This window comes from Pavona decussata, unplaced genomic scaffold (assembly GCF_977016875.1).
Source record: "Pavona decussata unplaced genomic scaffold, jaPavDecu1.1 SCAFFOLD_114, whole genome shotgun sequence".
NCBI lineage: Eukaryota > Metazoa > Cnidaria > Anthozoa > Scleractinia > Agariciidae > Pavona > Pavona decussata.
This window is the reverse complement of record NW_028145528.1, coordinates 6,221,299-6,236,191: the sequence shown is the minus strand read 5'-3', so window position 1 is coordinate 6,236,191 and position 14,893 is coordinate 6,221,299. Positions and strand designations below refer to the sequence as shown.

The window sequence follows — 14,893 nt, the reverse complement described above, 5'->3', positions numbered from 1 at the left end:
CAGTAAAATGAATATCAGAGCAGGGATTACATTCTAAAATTTGCGGTGCTGAAATTTGCGGTGCTGTGTAAAATAAAGTCCAAAATATCAGGTAATGGCAATGACCCAAACATATCCCTCTCGAACACTCCTACTGGAAAACATAAATGCAGTTTTTGTCAGCATCGGTTACGAGCACATTTCCGTTCTTATGAACGGCAACATCACAAAGGTCGCTATCGACCAAATGTTGTCCTGTTATTTTAGTTACAAACTTGCCGTCCAGTGTAAAAAGTTGCAGTCTTTTGTTATCAACATCGCACACAATCAGTTGGTTGAACTTGTCAACAACGAGTCCGATAGGATAACTCAACTGTCCGTCACCGGATCCCTCACAGCCTATATCATACTGATACACTCCTGCATTGTTGAATACCTTGACACAATTAGCATCTGGATAAGAAACAAAAAATGTGTCCTGGTGATAAACAGCACAACACGGGAATGAATCACAGTCTGGGGCACTGAAGGACTGAAGCAAGTCATTCCCGTCAGGGGAGAGGACTTGGATTTGTCTGTTCTCGAAGTCACACATGATTATGCGACCATCACCTCCAACATATATGTAAATTGGTTCCTTTAGATGTTTATCGTTGATGCGTTTGATGAACTGAGCACCTTCAGTAAACAGAGAAAGTTGATTCTCGCCATCAGGCATACAGGCAATGACGTCACCAGATTGGGTAAATGCCAACGAAGTAGGATTATTGTTGAGTTTAATCTCTCTCAAGAAATTCTCATCAGAGCTTAACATTTGAATTCGCTTATTGTCCTCATCCGCCACGGCAATCATTCCAGTTTTATCGCTCACAGCGATATTGCCAGGCATCTTAAACTCTCCTTGTCCTTCTCAAGTTGATCCAAACTGAGACGCAAATTGATACTGATGAGAAACATGAACAACCCAGGGACTACCAGTCAGCGGCTGACCATTAACTTGAATCTCCACTCTATGTTGGCCAGCCCTCTGTGGTGTGCATGTTACTGTGTACCTTCCGTCTTTGGTGTCTTTTATATATGTTTTCAGTTGATCGCCTGCCGGAGTTAACATGTGGACTTTTATATCATTACTTTCTTGGTAGTACTGCAATCCATCTAAATCTCGAGTTACAATCGTAAAATTTCCCTTCCATTACCTCTTTCTCACTTTGTCTTTCAGCTAACGACATCAAAGGATCGGTGTTACTAACCACAATTCGATCCAAAATATCCAGCTTATTTTCCAGTATGTAATGCACATGTGGTGGCTTAAAAATTTCAGGTTTACGTGCATTCAATAGTTCTTCACAGCGTCCGACGATGGCTTGATTTGTTTGAAGAATTTCAGCGCTGATGTTTCTTTCTAAGATACTCTCGCCTCGTTCAACGCAGCTTTTCAGTTGAGTGACAACCAACTCAAAGTTTTCCATTCGTGTTGCGTGATGTTTTTGTTGCGCTTCATAAATTTCAGTCAAATTGGCCTTCACTTTCCTTTCATTTTCCCGCAAATCACGAATTATTTCTTCCACTTCCTCAGTCATCTTCTTTTCGGCATACACAATTTCATTTTTGTTTTTGTCCATTAATTCGATTTGTTTCTTAATTTCATTCTCATAAATAACAGTTTTCGGTGCTCTAAGAGCAATTTGATGTTAGAGGAAATGCATCTGGTCAAATATTTTAGCGGTTTTGACCAGACACAGATAAATCGCTGTGAAAGTGCCTGGGTAGGCCTCTGTTTCGCTTAGTTTGCCGTTTTTGATAGCCACGATGTTTTCACAGGAACGCGCAACTTTTAGAATGAAATTGCACCCTCCCCAAATTGTTTCCACACACTTTAGTATTTTAATTTCTTTTTCTTATCTGTTTCGGGAGGTTGGGCATACAAAGGTCTCAATACAATTGGTACAGTCGAACCTGTGTTAAGCGGCACCGTATTAGGTGATCCCCTTCCTTTTTATAAAGCAGCCAGTTTTAAAAGTCTCGAAAATTACTGCCGTTAATAACTGTAATTCTGACGTCTATTAAACGGTCACCTCTCATTAAGCGGTCGCGGTCACCGTTTACTCTCGCGGCCACCTTTTTTCTTGACCTGTTTCAATCGGTCAATTTGTAAAAGGAAACTTACTTAATTACGATGACAAATAGTCCGTGTCAGGCAATTGATTTTCGCATGACCGGCAATACTGACTGTACGATCTTAATTGGCGTTAATGTTTCATTTATTAGTAATAATAAATAATTAATTTCTATTGCGCAATTATTTATTTTCAATTGCGCATAACAATGATAAAAAGCTAAAAATAAAAATAAAAATTGACTAGCTATAGAAAAATGTAGACATAAAATGTATATAAAAATAAAACGTAGATTTAAAAAGCGTTCGCAAATAAAAAGGTCTTGATTGCTTTCTTAGTCGGTTTCTATTCTATGTTTTCCTTTGTCATACCATTTTAATGCTGCACTTTCTTAAGTGACTTTGTGAGTACTTTTGTTCAAAAACTGTACACTTAGTTAATAAATCTTACATCAAATGTCACTTTTATTGTGTTTGACGTGTATTCTATGTAACTTGTATTAAGCGGTCACTTAGCCATTCCCCGAGGGTGACCGCTTAATGCAGGTTCGACTGTCAGTATGTCGGAATGGCAAGAACGTCAGCTTTGTCTTTTGTTGGTTCATTCAAGGGTTTCGTCGTTTATTGTCAACTGAGCCATCCAGTGTAGTGGTATCTCAATCTTTTATCCACATTGGAGTGTTCTTTTGTACACGGCTGTGCACCACAAAACTTCTTATTTGTTGTAACGGTATCCATAATAATAAAAGTATCTATAAGAAAATCACCTGTTCTTGTTCCATTCAGTCGCACGTTTCTTGAAACCAAGATAGGAATTGTATTTTAGTACGACCTAGCAAAACGGTCCACAAGAAAGACATACAAACAGAAAGTGACTTATTTGGTATCACGTAATTCCTATTTGCTGAAGAGTGACCAAAAGGTGGTCTATAATTGTGACCACAGCACAGACCATAATTTGGTCCTCCAGGATAACGAAACTCCTGGAAGTAGAGAGACCTCCAACCACTCACTCACACTCGAAGAATCCTGTTTCTATCAATCCCAAGAAACCCGTAAAGTGTTGCCTATATTACCGTTTTATTTACCGGCCATTGCGTGACTCGAGCTGAGACACCACTTTCATGACAGTCCCATAAGCCAACGCGATCGCAGTAAGACAAGATGGTGGAAAAGAAGATTACGATCAGTTCTTGACTTTGCACAAAGGCCAGCTAATAGTGGCCGGTATCCCTGAACAGTTTTGGAAAAATTTACACGTAAAGCTGAAGAATGAGGTGAGTCTCTTTTTCATGATTGGAAATTGATTTTGTTTTGAGAAAGCAATTAGTTGCAAGCTTCAAATTCTACAGAATCCAGACCCGCGTGGAAATTGAAGCTCAAGCTTTAATGATTTTGGAAAGATTTCCGCAAAGCCCCTACATTCTATGGAAGGCGGAATGGTGCAAAATTCAAGGAATCACAATCGCTTCCAACATCAACAACCAATCTGCAGTTCAACATTTTCTTTCTAGATCAACAATAAAATCCGTCCAACTTCAACGGCAAATACAATAACCAACAACGAAAGTAAGTCAACACCAACAACAATTCCTCTCGTCTTCAACAACGAACAACCTCAAAACCAACATCGAACAGTCTCAACTTCAACAACACAAAATTCGTTCAACAATTTGGGGACGAGCGACTGGCTATGGTCGGGGGAGGCTGGGACCGAAAAAATCATCGCTGGGAAATAGAAGATGGCGGCCGGCGGAGCTGCCAGCCATAGTATCGGATGGGACTTGTTTTTTTATAGATTTGGAACAGCTAGTCTTAGATTATGAGCAATTGAAAGCGTCAAACTTTACTACAAACTATTCCTTAGACGAAACTCTTCTGGAAAGGTTTGAAAATGCTGTCCAAGCTTTACGAAACGTGCTTCCTCATGTCCAACATTTACATTCAGTTGCTGCTATATTGTCAGAAATTGCGCACAATCTCAAGCTAATGTACTGGGACTATATTCGTCATGGTGATTTTCCTTGTCGCTCGAGATGCTCTCAAGTAGCAGTTTTGTCATTTATTTTTCCAGAAAGTGTTAAAACCGGACATCCAGGAAGACCCAAGTTTGATATACACGAGGAAACTCTAATTGAACTGAGGTCACTGGGCTTTAACTGGAATGAAATTGCTCGAATGTTATTGGTATCACGCTGGACAATTCAGCGCCAAGTTTGGACTAGAGCATTTGTCAAAATTTGACGAAATTAGTGATGATGAGGTGGACCAAAAAGTTAGGAACTTTATGCAAGAACATGGTTGCTTTGTTGGATCATCCATGATTCGTGGATACATGTATTTTCGCTCTCAGGGAATCAGAATCCAGCGAGATCGCATTCGTAAGAGTCTAGCAAGAATTGATCCAAGAAATGCAAGAATTCGATGGGCCATTACCATCTCTCGACCTGCATACTGTGTGCCTGGCCCAAACAGCTTGTGGCACCTAGATGGCCATCATTCTCTGGTATCTTGGGGATTTGTTATACATGGAGCTATTGATGGCTATTCACGTTTAATCACTTATCTTCGCTGCTCAAGCAATAATTGCAGTGAGACAGTAAAAGAATTGTTCTTAGATGCCATCCAGTCATTTGGATTGCCTTCAAGGGTCCGGACAGATCAAGGTGGGGAAAATGTTGGCGTCTGGCAAGAAATGGAACAAAGAAGAGGCCCAAACAGGGGAAGCTACTTGGCAGGCACATCAACCCACAACCAGAGAATCAAACGGCTCTGGCGGGATGTCCTTCGCTGTGTGGCCCACATTTTTTACTACACATTCCAGGTAATGGAAGAGAATGGTTTATTGAATATGGATAACCCAATTCATAAATCTGCTCTGCATTATGTGTTTCTACCCCACATAAACAGAGCTATTACAAGTTTTAAAACAGCATGGAATAACCATCCTCTTAGAACTGAGCACAACTGGAGCCCACAGAGAATCTGGTCCAATGGTATGGTTGATATCAGAAACTGTACTTTGACTGCGGTAGCAGAAATTGCTGATCAAGGCGGCCAGCTGTTGATGATTTAGAGTGGTATGGATTTGATCCAGCTGCACCTACACCAATGGATGAAGAATTACCCGCAGTGGAAGTTGATGATGCCACTCTACTTTCAGATCGTATCTTAGACCAGCTACATGTATGTACTATGGTTAATCCACTACAAGAATCAAATCGTTATGGAATTGATATATACACACATTGCCTTACTACTCTTCAAGGTCTAGTTACTAATGAGTAATGTACACAGAGAAAAACTGAACATTTGGGGGTCAGAAAATTCCAATATGGGCCCTGCCATACAAAAGGGACCTTTCACTGTATGTAAACTTTCAGCAACATTATTTATCAAAATTTTGCATGACATCCTGGAGATTTGTTCATCTGGGCCCAGTTGCTCGAAGCATGGTTAGCGCTAACCCGGGTTAAATACCATAACAACCTATAGATTTTAATACCTCTTAACCAATGGTTAGCGCTAACCATGCTTCGAGCAACTCAGCCCTGGATAATCAAATTTTGTGAAGGACTTTTACACTTTGGTCGGAATAATGAATTTCTGTAATTAGGTCCATTCTCAATTGGCAGGGTTTATATTTAATCTTAGGTACATGATCAAACAAAGCTTATCCTGTGGTTGACCACTACAGTAAAAACCTGCCAACAAGAATCCAGAATTTTAGCCTAGAAGGGTTCTTATAGTATTGGTTTTTACAGGGAAATGAGGGATCAAAATCAACAATTTCAGCCAAAAAGGTTCTGATGTCTAGGTTGTTATCTGCGGGTTTTAATGTCTTTTTGGCAATACACAGTACTAGTACAGGACCTCCTCCCCTTCTCTCAGAGATGTTGGTCAGTGGGGTTGTATCTTGGCAATCTGTGTACAACAGCCCCCCTCTCATTTGCCCCTCCTCGCCCATACTGCCTTCATTGTGCTTGGATTCAGAGAATAATGGACCATAGAAAGGAAGCTACCAATTGAACAGTACATGTTGGTATAATTCTCACATGTTTATTACCTACTTGTTACAGCTGTTCATGGACTACAGACCAACAGTAAATGGATTGCTTTGGGTTTCCAAAGCATTGCAGGCATGCTAACAGAATTTGAACAAATGCATAATGCTTGAATATGAAAATATTATTTTACTCAACTCTCTGGATTGGAGTGCAGGTATCAGAACCATGAAACTCTACTAAATCAAAATAGCACTATTTCTGTTCTGTGCTTTTGTTAGCCGTAAATATTTAAGAGTATTTCATGTGTCTAATGTCTGCACTCTAGCTTCTAATGCTTTCCTGAGTGTTCTGTTGTGTTTACAAATATGCTTTAACTAAAATCACATTGTTTGTTTTATACTAAACAGTTGTGTTCAACTCAACATGAAAATTGTACAAGAGGGTCCACAATATGCCCACAAACCCTGATTCCCACTTAAGTTTTTCTTGGACGCCTGAATTCTAAGATGGCTAAGAATTCCTGAATATCTAAAGTTGGATTTTAACATCCTGAATCTTGTCTCACCAGAAGCTTATATGTTGTAAAGTGGAGTAGGAATTAAGTAAAATCTCACATTTTACATTCCTAAAACCTACTGTATTGTGTACCCTCCAAGAACTTACAATTTTCATAATGTCAATTTAGCAGAAACAAACTTTGTTACATTTTCAAATGTATCTTATTGTTTCTTAGTTTAAAATTTCAACCTTTGTCTTGTAAAATAAATGTTGCTCTGATTTTAATGTCAAATATTGAATTACACGGGAAGGTCCCCATGGTTGCACTCCAAAATGATTGGGAGATGCAAATTTGTGGTAAATAAATTATAATCCCCCAAACTCCCCCAGGCTTGAAGGACCAGGGGAGGGGGGGGGGGGGGTACTTCCTTACATGGGCTATATAGATATGTGCAGCGCCAAAGGGTATGGTTTTTCGGCTGTTTTGGTCATAAATAGGGTATCGCTTTTAGCCATTTTCCCCCCATTTTGGTAATAAATAGGGTATAGATTTTTGCACTCTAGTCCTGGGTTCGATCTTTTTTTTAGACGAAGCTACTTCAGGTCATAAATAGGGTAGGGAAAATCGCAGATTTTGGTCATAAATAGGGTAAGGGTTTTGGGAGGCGGGCCGCAAACCCCTACCCAATTTTGTTTGGAGTACCCCCCCGGGTTGAAGGAAAACCTGAAAAATCTTGTTACCAAAAGATTTAGATGAAAAAAATATCACAATCTTTTGGATCTGCAAAAAGTTAATGACAGATTAAGGGGGAAACAAAATGACCCAAGTGAAAGATATTAAGTGTTCCTTGTGCAAAAGAGAATTCAAGTGGAAAGCGGCAGGGATATTTTTACTGTAGAACTTTTCCCTGGACTTTTGTGTAGCCTATATGTTTGAGTGGTCATTGAGTCATCGGTGATTGCAAACAGTGCGATGCAAATAAATCAGAAAATAATAGTTCTTATAACAATTGCCTCTTTTCTGACACAATGCCCCTGTCAAATATCTATTTCTTTACGTAATGATGGACATGAGGAAGCACTTTTCGTAAAGCTTGGACAGCATTTTCAAACCTTTCCAGAAGAGTTTCGTCTAAGGAATAGTTTGTAGTAAAGTTTGACGCTTTCAATTGCTCATAATCTAAGACTAGCTGTTCCAAATCTATAAAAAACAAGTCCCATCAGATACTATGGCTGGCAGCTCCGCCGGCCGCCATCTTTTATTTCCCAGCGATGGATTTGTTTCGGTCCCAACCTCCCCCGACCATAGCCAGTCGCTCGTCCCCAAATTGTTGAACGAATTTTGTGTTGTTGAAGTTGAGACTCGGTTCGAGGTTGGTTTTGAGGTGATTCGTTGTTGAAGACGAGAGGAATTGTTGTTGGTGTTGACTTACTTTCGTCGTTGGTTATTGTATTTGCCGTTGAAGTTGGACGGATTTTATTGTTGATCTAGAAAGAAAATGTTGAACTGCAGATTGGTTGTTGATGTTGGAAGCGATTGTGATTCCTTGAATTTTGCACCATTCCGCCTTCCATAACATTCAGTATACATGCACCGCTGTCATATTAACCTTCTTTCCAATATGGCATGCGTGAATAGAGTTTGAGTCCCAATATGTATATATAATTATGCACCTATCATCAGCCCTTTCCTTTTGGGGGACCCCAGGCAAGGGGGGGGGGGGGGGGGGGTTGTAAAGGATCCTGTCGAAGTTCGTAATTTCCGCCCTTCTTAAAGGAAAATCCTTAAGAGTGCCTGACTGTAACTTTCGAGAATCGCTGGCCAAGCTTGAAAAATCGAAACTCCTGATAATTTGCCTGAAGTTTACTTTTGGGGAACTATCTTCGAAAATATTATTTGAATGTTCTGGAAATTTTTAGTTTTCGAGAATTTTGGAGAAAACGAAATAACGGGTTTTGCCTCATTAGTTATGCAAAAATCTCACTCAAAATTAGCCAAGTTCAATACGCTTGCGTTGCAACAGTACGCAACGCTAGAAAGCGAGGTCGGTTTTGAATAAGAGCATAACTCGCCTACTTTCTATTAATGGGACCTATGTAAACTTTTGTAGAACTTTGGAGGGTTTTATGGCTCTTTGAAAAATTGACATTTTGAGGACTTCGCGATGAGGCTAAAATTGAGTAAGTTTGAAGGTTTAAAATGCATCTTGGTATGTCAGGTATCGACTCGAGAGGAACATTGTGATAAAGCTTGGGTCTTCGTCTTTAATAATACGAAATAAAAAATCTGGGCAATCAATGCACCCGCTGACGAAAACCAAAGTTAGCGAGGCTTCGTTAACAAATTTGCATAATTCGCAACTGTTGAGAAAATGCTATGTTGTGGCGACTCGGTGAAAACATTGACCCAGGCTATCTTCAAATGGTTATTTTACCCCACATTGCATTTGTCTGTTTCTCTTTCTTGTTTAATAACGTGGTAGAAAAGGTCTGGAAAAAAATGCATGATCGGAAAAGAAAATATTCGTCAAATTCTGGTGGGAAATTTGCATAATGCAAATCTTCCAATAAATTTTTCTGCAAAGGAATCTGATTGGGAAGGTTTCGTTAAGAGACCATTCGACAGAAACACCCCACATAAAAGGAGTCAAAACAACGTTTAATATTTCGATTTTAACCAATTATTGTCGAATCTTAACCTTTAAATTAATAGTGCCAAACTGATACTCGTTATTGCGTTACCTGCGTCACGTCAGTAGCTGTCGATGAGTCTTAGAATGTAATGCCCACTAACCAACTTGTGCTGCGAAATTGTCAATTACAACAACTAGAAAAACGACCTTCATTTACTGGCATATGAGTGGTTTTGATAAAAATAAAACGTTCACATGACACTTGAATCACGTTTAAAAGATACATGCTTGTCAAATGAGATGCGAAAGTTGGACATAGGGTCGGTCAAAGTGAATATTTTTAATTAAATCATGTTTGTTTACTGGAATGCATGCTTTTTCAAATAGCTAGTCCAACCTTCTTCAGTGACCTTCCAAATAATGATCACCCAGAATTTGGTCAGTCAAAAAAACTCTCTGTTCGTGTTGTTTGATACTGTACCTTCGCAAGTGCCTGAAAAACAATGTCAGCTGGCACGCCATATTTTAACATAATTACTGGTATGAAATATCACACATGCACGGATACACGCTTCAAAACCTGTGTGCCAATTTCCGTTTAACAAAATAATAACCTACCTACAGTCCACATTGGCTGTAGGGCATGCATTTATCTTTGTCGAATGTCAACAACAGAAACACGGGTATCTCATTGACACTGTATAAACGCAATGTCTACTGCATACATCACAGGTAGCCGAAGCTCTATGACCTTTGTTTGACCGTTATATTTTGATGTCACGATGAGTGTTACGCAATGGCGTAAATTATAAGGGTTTGCATGGGAATTTACGAATGTGTTTTGGAGTCGAAAGTAAAGGGCATGAATTATACAAAAATTGCTTAGCTTGTCTCCTTGATCTCTTGCCAAAGTTTTGTGCGCCATATTTTTGCCATTTTAGTACGATTCCAGTGGGTTTTTAAAGGTTTACTGAAAATTTTCCTCTCTCTATACGGTATCCCACTATAGATATATATCCCCCAAATCGTGGTCACTTTGGTAGCAATAGTGTTCTTTGAAATAAATTGCAACGTTAACAACGCGGTCATTATAAAAAACGAGTCACAGACGAAGAACTGCGGACCACGGGGTGGGCATAAAGTTCGTATTAGGATAGGAGGACTATGGACTACGGACTATGGACTGACTGCACGCCTTACGGTTAACATTGGCTGTAGGGCATGCATTTGTCTTTGTCGAATGTCAACAACAGAAACACGGGTATCTCAGTGACACTGTATACACGAAATGTCTACTGCATACATGTCTATGTACGACATCTAGATGATTGTGCACGTGGGCTCATTGGCTGATCACGATCATGATCATCAAACATCCTTTTGCGCATTTAATCACGCCAGTTTTCACCATATCGAACCCTGAGATGAATACTAAAAACTAAAATGATGGCTCTCTTCAGCGCGTATTAAAAATCCAGCTGTTTCGCTGAGATAAAGCAAGGTTTTATGTTTGCACTGTCGATCCTCACTATTTTATTCCAAGTCCTTGTTTTGTTTCTAAAAAAAAACAAAATAAAATAAAGGGACAAAAACAACTACCGAAACTTGATTTGATACATATTAAACTTACTGAGAATGAATACAAGAAAGATATGATTTTCAGACTTCAGTTCTCCTTTAAACCCAGTCCGTAGTCTGTAGTCCGTAGTCCGAAGTCGTCGGCTTACTTTAGTTTCTCTTTTATACCCAGTCCGTGGTCCGCAGTCCTTTGTCTGCGACTCAGACTTTATACTGACCTCATTGTTGACGTTGCAACGAAAACTATTGCTACTGAAGTGACCAACCTTTTGGGGACATATATAGCAGGATATAGAGCGAGGAAATTGTTCAGCAAACCTTTAAAAACCCACTGGAATCGTACTAAAATGGCAAAAATATGGCGCAAAAACACTGGCAAGAGATCAAGGAGACAAGGTAAGCAATTTTTGTTCAATTTATGCCCTTTATTTTCGACTCCAAAACACGTTTGGAACACGTATGTTTACAAACCGTAATGATTTACGCCATTGCGTAACACTCATCGTGACATCAAAATATAAAGGTCAAACAAAGGTCATAGAGCTTCGGCTACCTGTGATGTATGCAGTAGACATTGCGTGTATACAGTGTCAATGAGATACCCGTGTTTCTGTTGTTGACATTCGACAAAGATAAATGCATGCCCTACAGCCAATATGGACTGTAGGTAGGTTATTATTTTGTTAAACGGAAATTGGCACACAGGTTTTGAAGCGTGTATCCGTGCATGTGTGATATTTCATACCAGTAATCACGCTAAAATATGGCGTGCCAGCTGACATTGTTTTTCAGGCACTTGCGAAGGTACAGTATCAAACAACACGAACAGAGAGTTTTTTTGACTGACCAAATTCTGGGTGATCATTATTTGGAAGTCCACAGGAGAAGGTTGGCCTAGCTATTTGAAAAAGCATGCATTCCAGTAAACAAACATGATTTAATTAAAAATATTCACTTTGACCGACCCTATGTCCAACTTTCGCATCTCATTTGACAAGCATGTATCTTTTAAACGTGATTCAAGTGTCATGTGAACGTTTTATTTTTATCAAAACCACTCATATGCCAGTAAATGAAGGTCGTTTTTCTAGTTGTTGTAATTGACAATTTCGCAGCACAAGTTGGTTAGTGGGCATTACATTCTAAGACTCATCGACAGCTACTGACGTGACGCAGGTAACGCAATAGCGAGTATCAGTTTGGCACTATTAATTTAAAGGTTAAGATTCGACAATAATTGGTTAAAATCGAAATATTAAACGTTGTTTTGACTCCTTTTATGTGGGGTGTTTCTGTCGAATGGTCTCTTAACGAAACCTTCCCAATCAGATTCCTTTGCAGAAAAATTTATTGGAAGATTTGCATTATGCAAATTTCCCACCAGAATTTGACGAATATTTTCTTTTCCGATCATGCATTTTTTTCCAGACCTTTTCTACCACGTTATTAAACAAGAAAGAGAAACAGACAAATGCAATGTGGGGTAAAATAACCATTTGAAGATAGCCTGGGTCAATGTTTTCACCGAGTCGCCACAACATAGCATTTTCTCAACAGTTGCGAATTATGCAAATCTGTTAACGAAGCTTCGCTAACTTTGGTTTTCGTCAGCGGGTGCATTGATTGCCCAGATTTTTTATTTCGTATTATTAAAGACGAAGACCCAAGCTTTATCACAATGTTCCTCTCGAGTCGATACCTGACATACCAAGATGCATTTTAAACCTTCAAACTTACTCAATTTTAGCCTCATCGCGAAGTCCTCAAAATGTCAATTTTTCAAAGAGCCATAAAACCCTCCAAAGTTCTACAAAAGTTTACATAGGTCCCATTAATAGAAAGTAGGCGAGTTATGCTCTTATTCAAAACCGACCTCGCTTTCTAGCGTTGCGTACTGTTGCAACACAAGCGTATTGAACTTGGCTAATTTTGAGTGAGATTTTTGCATAACTAATGAGGCAAAACCCGTTATTTCGTTTTCTCCAAAATTCTCGAAAACTAAAAATTTCCAGAACATTCAAATAATATTTTCGAAGAGAGTTCCCCAAAAGTAAACTTCAGGCAAATTATCAGGAGTTTCGATTTTTCAAGCTTGGCCAGCGATTCTCGAAAGTTACAGTCAGGCACTCTTAAATAACAAGGACTGGAACCAGGTTTTTGTGAGCCCGCGAGAATGGGCACCCCCACCAAACCCATGTTTTCGCGAAAACCGCTGGGCTCTGAAATCTGGTTTAGGTCCTTGTTATCTAAGATCTTCCCTCTTATAGGGACACAGTCAGCTGGTGCACATGCGCATTAGATGCCATTTCTTAGCTGATTTGCATATCACACTTCATCACCAGTCTCGCGCTGAGAAGCGCATCCTTTGAAAAATCTAAACCTTGTTGAGTCGCGACCTCGTTCCCAGGGTCTCTCTTGAGTCGAAGTATTTACAAGTCGAAATAGTGATTATAGACCTAATCAGTCATATTAGAACACTCATTTTATTGAGAGAATTTACTGATTGACTTGTCCAGGGAAAGCCAAACGTCAACGAATACCTCTGAAGTCGAAGAATCATTTCATTTCTGCTTTCAATCAGATATTTTGCTTTTATAATTTCGTTTCTACAACTTCTCCACTATCTAAATTTAGGAACCAAACCCATGTCATCGCAAGAGCGCTTGCTCCACCCGTAGAAAACAAGGTTCTACTGGAGGTTTTCCTTGTCGAGGAGATAATCGACTATGTACCGAAGCTTGCCTTCGTCTGAGTGCTCCAAACAGTCCAAACTAAGCAGCCGTGATGCGAAGTTTGAATCGTTTCGGCGAAGATTCCCTCCGCACGAACCTTTCGCCAGGTTGAGAAAATGTAATTTTCTAAATATATATAATGGTGATTTACTCTCCAATGTTTTTGATTGATTTCTCTCGTTATTTTAGTCAACGCAGGCGATTTCTTCTGCCCGGCGCCTTCACGTTTCCCACCTCTTCTTTTCATGTTCCTCTGGAGATCTCTGGAGACGCGATCCACACTGTTTTTAACCAAATATGATAAAATAATATCATGGGGTGAACAAAAGCATACTCACAAACAGGTTTACAGTAAAAGATTGAAAATCCAATAAAACACTGGGAAGATTGAAGCGGATTTCTAGAGGCATTCAACGCGTACTTTTGATTTCAGGTTGAGGCAGACGCTTTTCAAACTGACAAAACTAGTATCCAGGTAAGCGCGGTCACAAAGATGACTGTGTCCCTTAAACACGAAGACGCACTATAAAAGGAGCGGTACCTTAGGTACCTTCGAATCATTTGTCAATCAACCGTCGTCGCATACAAAGACAAAGAGTAGTCAAAGTTAAGAAACTCCCCCTCCAAGAGGGGATCATATTGAACAGAATGAAAGGAATTAACGGCTGTTTTCCTTCAGCGGACCCGGCTTCAAGCACCCAACCTTGCGTTGGAATATATATAGAGAAATCAATCGAACAGAAACTCACTGAAATCGCGCTAAATCGCTCCAAAAACCATATAGGAGAAAGGACAACAGACAAGAGTTCAGGTAGGGATATTTTTATTGAAAATTCGTTGGTATCTTTAAATTGAAGTAGGAATCGTTTTTTTCCCATACAAATCTTTATAATTTCGCCGTTACGCTCAAAGTACAACACTGACGCAAAAGTCATGGCCTATATCTCTCACAGAGCTTGGAGTACCTGTGGTTTAAATTCTCAACGGCTGTCTAGTGATTAATTTTTGCACGCTCCCTAGTGACGCGAGCTTGCGCCGCCTGTGGTGAGAGATGCCGCGTTGAGAAAGAAGCACAGAGGAAAGACGACTAACCGTGGTAAAGGCGCGATCGAAATTTGTAAAAGCGGGGAAACAACTGCTTAGCATCTGAAAAATCTCGCTGTAGCATCAGACACAAGTGGGATACATGTATTTAGACATCTTGACGAAAAGACTGGGAGCTCAAGCGCAAAGGAGCGAGAAGAATTAGGAAGTACAGATACTGCGAAGGAACTTACGAACGCAAGCGTGGAAAATGGCCGACGTTTGGCTAAAGATGTACCAAGAGTAGAAAAAATAATCACTTCGCAA

The 14,893-nt window shown here is 39.7% G+C and overlaps 1 protein-coding gene and 2 pseudogenes across 1 annotated transcript in view; 2 read left to right on the top strand and 1 right to left on the bottom strand.

Moving 5' to 3' along the window:
• Positions 1-80: 80 nt before the first annotated feature.
• On the bottom strand, positions 81-1,639 carry LOC146470477 (uncharacterized; annotated as a pseudogene).
• A 1,642-nt stretch (positions 1,640-3,281) lies between these two features.
• Positions 3,282-14,893, top strand: part of LOC146470474 (tubulin--tyrosine ligase-like protein 12) — a 42,283-nt gene continuing 30,671 nt past the window's right edge. Inside the window, exon 1 of the mRNA XM_085122566.1 lies at positions 3,282-3,372. The gene's annotated coding sequence lies outside the window, so the exon portion shown is untranslated. The remainder of the gene's footprint in view (positions 3,373-14,893) is intronic.
• Positions 3,368-6,885, top strand: LOC146470476 (uncharacterized; annotated as a pseudogene).